At 40.0% G+C, this 9,824-nt stretch overlaps 1 pseudogene; it reads right to left on the bottom strand.

Moving 5' to 3' along the window:
* Positions 1-6,859: 6,859 nt before the first annotated feature.
* LOC120097615 (small nucleolar RNA SNORA17) lies at positions 6,860-6,979 on the bottom strand (annotated as a pseudogene).
* Positions 6,980-9,824: the final 2,845 nt, after the last annotated feature.

The following is a 9,824-nucleotide window of genomic DNA, read 5'->3' as shown; positions in this document are numbered from 1 at the left end:
ATCTCAGCTGTCTTCCACCAACTTATCACAGACAACACAGAACTTCGAAATGGCAGTCCCCTTCTTCATACCTTTGTAATATCCTTGAGGTGTAGTTGTCTAAATTCCTATCAGAGTTAAAGCTCTGTCAATTGGGCTTCACTTTATCACTTATAACCACTAAGAATCACACACATGCACATGCACACACAAACGCATACATACATGATCTGTAACATGCAGGTTGTCTGAATTTTCTTTCTTTCTTCCTTCTTTTTTTTTTAAGTTTCCATATAGACAAGGATACTTTGTGAGTGAAATAGACTCCACCTAAGCCAATTTAGGTTAAATACAAGTGAATGTGGGATTTAGTAGTTTTGGAAGGTGAGAGTTGAAGAGGAAAATTGACTCAAAAGGAACTGACTCAAAATACCGAAATACCATTAGGGAAATGATCAAAGTACAAACACTGCGAGGAAACCAAGTTTTCTCCTGTGTGTTTTGTGTTGCCTGTGGATTTTTTTAAACCTCCCTCAGATGGCTTGCCTCTGGGTTTTTCTCAGGCAGGTATTTTTCTACATTTAGGCAAGATGGTTATAGAAGTTCGACTTATAACTGACTAGCCCAATGCACAGGCAGCAGAAATTCTCTTTGAAAACCCCCTGGGATCCCTAAAGCTTGATCTGGAAAATGCTTGACTGAGTTACCAGACTTATGCTGACCCCTGATATAGATCATCCAGGCCTGATGGCATGAAGACTCATGCTTTGATCAGCGAATGTGCTTGGTCTCACTAAGACATGTACAGTCAGAGGGAGAAAGTTTGAGGGACAAATGAGTTCCTATAATAAAAGAAATGGAAATAATTGTAGACAGAAGAGCCAGCAACATACCTAATTATTCTAGTTCACTTTGACTCATTTGTCTTTTGCAATATTAGGGGTCATGGGTCACTAGTCTATTTTCTATTTTTTATTTGTTTAAGATTATTTTCCTCCCATAATGGAAACCTTGTACATCCCTTGAGAAAATGCTACACATTCAGAATGAGTAATTCTAGGCTGAAGGATTCTTCCTGCTTGTTCAGAGCTTTCCCATGGCTCTTGCCATCTACAAGCATCTTGAGGCTGCTGGTGGGAAGAAATCCTATGGCAAGGCACTAAAACCTCTCCATTAGGTAGGACATAGCTTTCTTTATTCCTTACCATTGAATTTTGAGAAGATTTTAGTTCTACCTCTGATGCCTAACTATTCTGTATTTTAACAATTACTGATAGATGTTTCAATATAAAATGAAAATATTTGGAAAACATGAAGTTAGGCAGCAGAAATAGCACTGGTAATCATATATCCCAAACAACTGCTGCTAATTCATGTTTCAGAGTACTACCATCCTACAATTTCATTATGAATGGCTTTTAAATATTTTTGTTTGCTTTGCAGAGCAGTAATCATGCTGTATACACAATTTTGTATCCCTAAGTATAAAATTATAATGATGATATAGGTGGAGCTTTACCTCGTGTTATTATAAGCAGTTCCTAAATATCCATTGTGAACAGTGCCATTGATGGAATCATTTCCTTCCTATTGGACATTCAGGTTATTTGTAATGCTTGAATAATGCTGTGATGAACACTTTTGTAAATGATATGTTCCGTACATGGGGAAATTTGTTCTTTTACTTAGCTTAGGCCGTATGGAAATAGGGCATGTGTTCATGTATGTATGCTGCCCTTGCCAATAAAGAGCTGCAAGACACAGTGCAAGTAAGAAAGCAGCATCCTTTTCCATCAGAATTATACTGTCCCATGCGGGAGAGTTGTCTCTCAAATGATACCTGTTTCCTGCATGGTGAATGGTTCCTTTTGGAGTGGTATAAAACATAACTTGCATACCCCCAAAGTGAACAATCTTTCTAAGGTTCCAAAATTTCTTCCCTGAGTTGTATGGGCACATGCATATATATCTTTTTATTGGATTTTTTATTTACATTTCAACTGCTATCCCCTTTCCTCATTTCCTGTCCATAAACCCCCATCCCATCCCTCCTCCTCCTTCTATGAAGTTGTTCCCAGACTCATCCACCCACCCCTTCCCACCTCCCCACCCTGACGTTCCCCTAACTGGGAAACCCAGCCTTGGCAGGACCAAGAGCTTCTCCTCTACTTGGTGTCAAACAAGGCCATCCTTTGCTACATATAAAGTTGGAGTCATGGGTCTGTCCATGTGTACTCTTTGGATGGTGGTTTAGTCCCTGGCAGCTCTGGTTGATTGGTATTCTTGTTCTTACGGGGTTGCAAACCCTTTCAACCCTTCAACCCATTCTCTAACTCCTCTAATGGGGACCCCTTTCTCAGTTCAATAGTTGACTGCTAGCATTTGCCTCTGTATTTGTCATGCTCTGGCAGAGCCTCTTGGGAGACAACTATACATGGCTCCTATCAGCATGCACTTCTTGGCATCAGCAATATTGTCTGGGTTTGGTGGCTGTATGTATATGGACTGGATACTCAGGTGGGGCAGGCTTTAAATGGCCATTCCTTCAGTCTCTGCTCCAAACTTTGTCTCCATATCTCTTCCTATGAATATTTTTGTCCCCTTTTTAAGAAGGACTGAAGCATCTGCACTTCGGTTGTCCTTCTTCTTGAGCTTCACGTGGTCTGTGGATTGTATCTTGGGTAATCCGAGCTTTTGGGTTAATATCCACTTATCAGTGAGTGTATACCATGTGTGGGATTTTTTTTAATGTGTATATGTGATTGGTTTACCTCACTCAGGATGATATTTTCTAGTTCTATCCACTTGCCTATGAATTTAATGAAGTCATTGTTTTTAATAGCTGAGTAGTTCTCCGTTGTGTAGATGTACCACATTTTCTGTATCCTTTCCACTGTTGAAGGACACCTGGGTTCTTTCCATCTTCTGGCTATTATAAATAAGGCTGCTATGAACATGGTGGAGCACGTGTCCTTGTTATATATTGGTGCATCTTTTGGGTATATGATCAGGAGTGTTATAGAAGGGTCCTCAGCTAGTATTATGCCCAATTTTCTGAGGAACCTCCAGACTCATTTCCAGAGTGCTTAAACCAACTTGCAATTCCACCAACAATGGAGGAGTGTTCCTTTTTCTCCACACTGTTGTCTGCTGTCACCTGAGTTTTTGATTTTAGCCATTCTGACTGGTGTGAGTTGGAATCTTGGGGTTGTTTTGATTTGCATTTCCCTGATGACTAAGGATGTAGAACATTTCTTTAGGTGCTTCTCAGGCATTTTAAAAGGCCAGAACCAAAATTGTAGCTATGTAAGTGTGAGTCTAAAGCTTGTGCCTTTTCCACCTCCACATTATGTTCTACAAGATTAGATAAGCCAGGGGCTTCAGCCTTGGGCAGTGGTAAAAGATGACAAAATCAAGGAGAGGAATCACTGGCCATTTCTCGTTTTAATTGGAAGCTCCCCATGATTATAAATGGAGAGTGGACTTTGGCAGGAAAGTCTGAGTAAGGGGCGAAACATGATGCATTGACTCAGGAAATTTTATATGTGGCCTTCTATACTTCCAGAGACATATATGCTAAGGAGATACTTGACACCTTTCTGCTCATTATCTTAGCACTAATATCCTACAAGTGTACCAGAGGCTTTGTCCTAGGTAGACTATCAAGTTGCACCAAGACAGGTCCCATATACTGCCCATTCTGTCAGGTCTGTGACTTCTTGGTGTTAGTTTGGCTCTGGATATCTTTCTACATCCTGTTTGGGTAGAATAAACCTGGAAGGGATGAGGAATTAATAGCCAGACAGACAACATCAATAGGGGACTGAAGCTCTAGTTTTCTTCCAAAGTAAACCATATATTTACTGATGATCTCTGACACAAAATGTAGAAAGCATGGAACCAGGGTCCCTTGACTTGGCAGGCACTGTGGCCAATAGAAGAAGAAATAGGAATCCCTGAGATTTACTGTGCCCAGACCCAGCAGGGTCCAGCAGAAACTTTGACAACTTAATTGTGCTCTTACTCAGTCACCCACAGCTAATGCATCTTCCTGGCAAAGCAGGTGTCTTCCATAAGGAGCACCATGGGGCAGATTGTTATCATAAGAGCCTGCCAGAGTCTGCTCTAAATCGTCCCTGGACCAGTTATAATAAACCAAATAGCTACAAATAGACACCAATTTGCAGAAATGTGAGCTGTACAAAGTATGCCTTCAGCTCGAGGATGAGAGGAGAGTGTGCACTGAATATCAGCTTTGTAGGGAAGGAGCTTCAGGTTATCCTGCGGGACTACAGTGGACTCAAATCTGAAAGGGCAAGTTGCTCCAGTCTTTGTGTTTTCTTGACTTGGTCTGTATCCTGCCCCAATAGATGTGCACTTTTATGCCAGTTGATTTCGATCTTGGGAACCTTGGGCCTTTGAGAGACAAAGCATTCGAGTTCCAGTATAAACAGGGTAGAGGGATGGGAATTTTTTTCTTGTCTTGTATCATGGACATACAGGAGGTACTGAAACTCAAGACCCCCTTGAAAGAGTGGAGTGAGTGTGGCCAGTGTCACAGAATTAAAACTCTATTCTGGGTTTGGGGGAAACAAAAAACCAATAAAATCTATCAATTGTGGAGATGCTGGAAATGTAGTAAGCTAGATATGAGGACGGTCTGCCTCATTCTCCAGCAATTCATCAACAATGCATGCCACACAACTCAGTCTCTCTAATGGATACCATCTGAGGATTGAAAGGGAGAGAGCAGAATTAATTTCTTGTTCTTTTTCTCCATAAGTTAATATGCTTTCATGCCTTCCTGAAAAAAAGCAAAGGCAATTGTCTTATTAAAAACAGTATTTTATGAAATTTAGAAAGAAAAAACAGAGCAGAAATATTACCCGCAATCATACAATTACAAAGACAAGCAATAACAACACTTCAGCAAACTCCTTTTCAGTGTTCACTGGTCCACTTGTTGCTAATTAATTTTTGCCCATATTTGATTTTACATAATGTGTTATTACTATCTCTTATAAATAACTTTAGTGACTACAAAATATTGCAACAGATGGGGACAATATAAACTTTAGCAATTACTGGGCACATAGTTTTAAGTATTAATTTTCACAAAGAAGTTATAATGCAATGAATACCTGCAGATAAATGTTTCCTTGGATTTAGAAATATTTCCTGGTAGAGTTTTTTAAAAGTACAATTACTGCATAAAAATGAATCAAAATCCTTAATTTTTTCTGATGTTTTTAGAACTGTATATGCTTAAGTTGTTTGGTTCTTGGAGCTAATATACCTTCTGGTGTACATGCTGGGACAGCACCAGTATCCAACATCGATTAGCCAACTCTAGTCATAGAAGCTCATTAGGTCTCTGGAGTTATTTGTTCTACTTTTTGTACTATCACTTAATATTTTTAACTGTCAAATTTTAATTTATTTAAATAAGTTTTATAATTTACTCACTGTATATTTTGCTCACAGTATAATTTGTATAATTTGCTCACTGTAATAGGACATCAAACAAAAACTGTCTTTTGGCCCATGTAAAGGAAGTGGACTGACTTAGTTCTCTCGTTTTCCTTCTTTCCTTCCTTCCTTCCTCCCTCCCTCCCTTCCTTCCTTCCTTCCTTCCTTCCTTCCTTCCTTCCTTCCTTTCTTCCATTCTTTCTTTTTTTGACAACGAAATCAGCAAATTTAAAACATTTTCTACTGGTTCTCTGTGAATTTCACATCATGCATCCCAATTCTCTCCATGTCCCCTTGTACTCACCTTCCCACCTTGCTACTTTACTCTCAACTGAGAAAAAAAATATTGTGGAAGTTGTAGTATATCTCAGTGTGTTCCACAGTTATAACCCTCTGTTTATATTTTGCTTGCAAATATTCACTGCAATGACTTGTTGGTTTTGTTAGAGGCCTCTGGCTTCTGCTACTCTATCAATACTGGAACCCTCACATGGGTTCATCTCAGACATATTGTTGCTGCCCTGTGTCCTGGAGATCCCACAGTTTTGGATCTATAGGACTGGCCCCTTCATGTACTCCAGCAGTTCATCCATATGGTCAATGTTGGGGTGGGCCAACTCAAAGCCCTTAATGTGGGCTTGAGAGACATCCAAGTTGGTCTGACTCCCAGCTGTCCCTCTTATCAGCCACGTCCAGGGCAACTCTGGTGTGTTGCCTAGGCGAGGTCAGGACCTGCTCTCCTGAGTGCTGCAGCATATGAGGATCAGGGTAAGCTCTCCCCCTGGGCCAGCTCTCCTACCTGTCATAGGTGGCAAGTGGTGAGGGGAGGGGAGGGCATCTCTACTTTGCCCATACCGCTACACGGCAGACAAGTTGCACGACCAGCTCTACCATGCTAACACCCTATCCACTACCTCACCCGCAAGCCTTACATTCAGGGCCAGCTCCACTACACTGCCCAGTGAGGTTCAGGATCCTCTGTCCTGAGTGTTACAGTAGCTGAGGGGGAGGGCCAGCTCCCGATTCTCTGAAGACCTTGTGGCCAACTCTCTCGTCTACTGTAGGTGGCAAGGGGTGGGGGACACTCTCCCTCACCTATGTCACTGCTCTGGTAAGGGCCAACTCCTCTACACTCATGTCCCTGAGGACAGCTCTATTGTACTTCCCAGGTGGGGTATAGGACCTGATCTCTTGAGTACTGCAGCTGGTGAGGGGCAGAGTCAGTTCTCCTGTTCGCATGACTCCAGGCCTGGTACTTGCCCAGTCCTCAGTAAATGGTCCCTTGTCTAAGGCTCATTCCCACCCAGGCCCAAGGTCCCAGTCAGAGCTTTCTAGTCCCCAGTTTACTCCTTGTCCTGGAAGCCCATCTGGGCCTATATGGTCCCAGACTGGCTCACTTTTTTTTGCAGGGAATTTTAGACTACTAATCATTCAGATATTTACAGGTCAAAACACTGAGCATGACATAGGCTTTCCCCTCCTTGTCCCCTACTGATGCACATCTGATACCTGTAACACCTCCAGGGACCTCACTTAATATTCTTGATGTAACAAAAAACTAGTGAATGTATGTGTGTATTATATGTGTGTGTCTGTCTGTGTGTGCCTGTCTGTATGCATGTGTATCTAAAATACTTTGTGAAAGGTAATTGAAACATAAATGAATGCATTCTCCTAATTTTTGTACTTTACATTAAATGACCATAACCACAACCACAACAACCTTTACTAACTGTATGAGATTTGATTTTCATGTTGGCAAATGTGTGAAATATTTATAAGCATATTCCAGAGTACAGGACAAGCACACTTGGTAACTGAGTGTGTTTGTGAGTCAGCAGCTCAGAGTAGCAGCCTTGTCTGATGGGGAACGGGTGCTATACAAGAGTCTTTGACCTGTCACTCACAAAGGTACAAGATTTGGAATGTCAAAGAAATAAAGCTCGGTGCCCTGGATATGGTCTTCAGGGTGTACACATCTTACCTGCCGTTACCCCAGTCTAGAAGAAGCTCACAGGCAACAGTAGTGTGAATAATAGTATGAAGTAGCACTCACATGGGCTTTCACACCCATCTAATCACGTGGTTGATGTGCTACTTAGTCTTTTGTCAACTTGACCCAAACCAGAGTCACTGGGAAGAAGGAACCACATGTGAGAAAGAGCTCCTATCTGTTTGGCATGTGGGTCTGTCTGTGACATATTCTCTTTATTCATGAGTGGTATAGGAGGACCTAGACCATTGTGAGCAATGTCACTCATGTCTCAGGTTGTGTAAGGAAGCAGGCTGAGCGAGCCAAAAGCAGGTCAGCAAGCAGTGATCCTTCATGGTTTGTGATTCAGTTCCAGCCTTGGCTTCCCTGGGTGATGGAGCACTACCTGGAAGTGGGAAATGAATTAAGTCCTTTCTTTTCCAAGCTGCTTTTGGTCAGTTTTTTATCATACTGACAGAGAAGCAAACTTTAAAGAAATTATAAAGCATATAAATAAGAAATGAGAGTAATATATTTAGTTAGTGGGCCCTAAGGAAATTCTTTTAAAATATGGATAAACAATGTATTTGTTTACATAGTATCTTTATATAAGTAATTATATGTAAATACATATTTAATTTCATTGTAATTATAGGCTCATATCTGCATATGTATAGCCAGAGGACTTTAATAAATTATATATTTATAAGCACTTAATTATGTTATAAGCACAGGTATTATACAATATATTCAAGTATACACACACATACACATATATATATGTATGTGTATATATATGTATATACATATATATATGTACATAAGTATATGTATGAGCACAGGTATTATACAATATATTCAAGTATACACACACACACATATATATATGTATGTGTATATATATGTATATACATATATATATATGTACATAAGTATATGTATGAGCACAGGTATTATACAATATATTCAAGTATACACACACACACATATATATATGTATGTGTATATATATGTATATACATATATATGTACATAAGTATATGTATGAGCACAGGTATTATACAATATATTCAAGTATACACACACACACATATATATATGTATGTGTATATATATATGTATATACATATATATATATATGTACATAAGTATATGTATGGAGAGAAAGACACAGTGTGTGTGAGAGAGGCACACTAAACACTCCATTTTCTATTAAATTATGCAATTTCAGTAACTTAGAATACATTAAGGAGCTCTTAGGAGTGTCATCTGAGTTTAGCCATCACGACAACAGACTCAAGAATGGGAAGCCTGATGTTCCATATTCTGTAGATTGTGAGAATGTTCCTATATATTTTCTTCTTTGACCCCCATTTGGTTGATTGACACTGTCCCGGGTATATGGATGAGTTGAGTGATATCTTGAGGTGAAGAGAGTCACGCAGGCTGCAGACTGAGGAAATGATGCTGCCAGAGAGGGCCATTCTCAATGTAAAGAGATGATGAGTAATTTCGTGGTTCCATTCTCGTGTTTGGAAATTTAGAAGACTTGCCAGTATAAGCTTCGCTGATTGAATGGGGCTGATTCCTGTGTGGCACTGAGCCTACAATGCTGGCCTTTAATTTAATAGATTCAATCAGTATCCATGAGGGCTGGTGTGGCCCATGGCTGAAGCTTAGAGAAGGGAATTAGTTATCTCATAGTGAGACCCAAAATAAATACTGGAGATTATGTGTAGTTGTGAAATCTCTCCCCAATCTAGAATATTTTTAAAAGTAACTGTAAAGAGAAAACATTTAAATCATAGAGCAAACAGTCATAACACCATAAAATGAACACATTTCTTAGGAGTCATGATGGTACATAGCATATATGCTGCCTCTCAGGCTCTCACAGCCAGTCATGGATACCAATGCATCTCAGTGAGCATCTGAGGATTGGTGTGGAGTTCAGCATTCAAAAGGTGAAACTATACAAGGAGGTGCTGAGTCTGGAGTCTGTGTTGGTAAATGACAACCTGAGTTTCAGGAGAGGGACCTGCATAAACTGAGCCATAATCCTGCTGTGTGGACATTTCTGCATGAAACCATCAAGCTATGCATCCAAATGCTGCATGTTCCATTGTTTTTCAACTTACTTTTGGTGTGTGAGGGTTCATATGACAGTTTTGACCCATGATTCAACTTAACTAATATTTCCAAATGCATTTGGAAATTTATTACAAGAAATATGTTCAAAACATTATCAACAGTCCATCTAGGGATGGAATGGACTATACTATTCCATTTCAGGCCAGAAAGCAAGGATCACATATCATGCCAGACCTTTCAGTAGATGTTGAGGAGGAAATTTTGTAGCCTCAACTATCTACAGTTTTAAAAGTGAAGAAATGAATAAAAGCAT

Source organism: Rattus norvegicus, chromosome 16 (assembly GCF_036323735.1).
Source record: "Rattus norvegicus strain BN/NHsdMcwi chromosome 16, GRCr8, whole genome shotgun sequence".
Taxonomy (NCBI): domain Eukaryota; kingdom Metazoa; phylum Chordata; class Mammalia; order Rodentia; family Muridae; genus Rattus; species Rattus norvegicus.
This window is presented reverse-complemented; position numbering and strand designations above follow the sequence as displayed.